Genomic DNA, 590 nt, shown 5'->3' with positions numbered 1-590 from the left:
AATTTAATACTGAATGAATTTCACGAAATTCTTGTGTACGTTGTTTAATAATTTTCTTCTTAACGTGCTTAAGCAAAGAATTCCCATTGAAAGTACCTCGAGAAGAAGAATCAGATTTACTCCCAAGTAAAATTGCGTGACAAAAATAACATCAGCTAAGTCTGCAGGCTGGCGTAGTTTCGCCCGAGTCACTAATTGCTATTGCGGGACGATTTACTTTAATTGGTCCCCCGGCGAGCGCCGAGGCTGCAACGAAAAAGCATCGAGACTGGGAATATTGCTCTGGCTAAGGGGAATCCGCGCCGATTCCGATTTATCGCGCCACCGCGTCCCCGTCGTAAAATAAAAAGGAAATAGGTGTTACGACGGCTGATAACGACGCAGCGCCGGCGGTATTTCATTCCAGCCACGTGGACGTCCGGGCGGAGTTTACGCGGTTCAATTTGCTCTAACAATACCTGTGTGCGCTATAAAACACAGCGTTAAGTGAACACACGATTGGACAGTTCGATTTGATGGCCGAATCATTTTTGTAAATATGCCAGACGAATTTATTAGCACTTTCACTTCGCATTCCATCATTTCTATAC

General features: G+C 44.4%; 1 protein-coding gene across 1 annotated transcript in view; it reads right to left on the bottom strand.

Annotated features, from left to right (window-relative positions):
* LOC108622806 (cAMP-specific 3',5'-cyclic phosphodiesterase-like) overlaps positions 1-590 on the bottom strand; it is a 12,595-nt gene that overhangs the window by 9,550 nt on the left and 2,455 nt on the right. The window lies entirely within an intron of this gene.

The sequence above is a fragment of the Ceratina calcarata genome, unplaced genomic scaffold (genome assembly GCF_001652005.2).
Source record: "Ceratina calcarata isolate Rehan_Ccalc_2016 unplaced genomic scaffold, ASM165200v1 scaffold243.2, whole genome shotgun sequence".
NCBI classification, from domain to species: Eukaryota; Metazoa; Arthropoda; class Insecta; order Hymenoptera; family Apidae; genus Ceratina; species Ceratina calcarata.
This window is presented reverse-complemented; position numbering and strand designations above follow the sequence as displayed.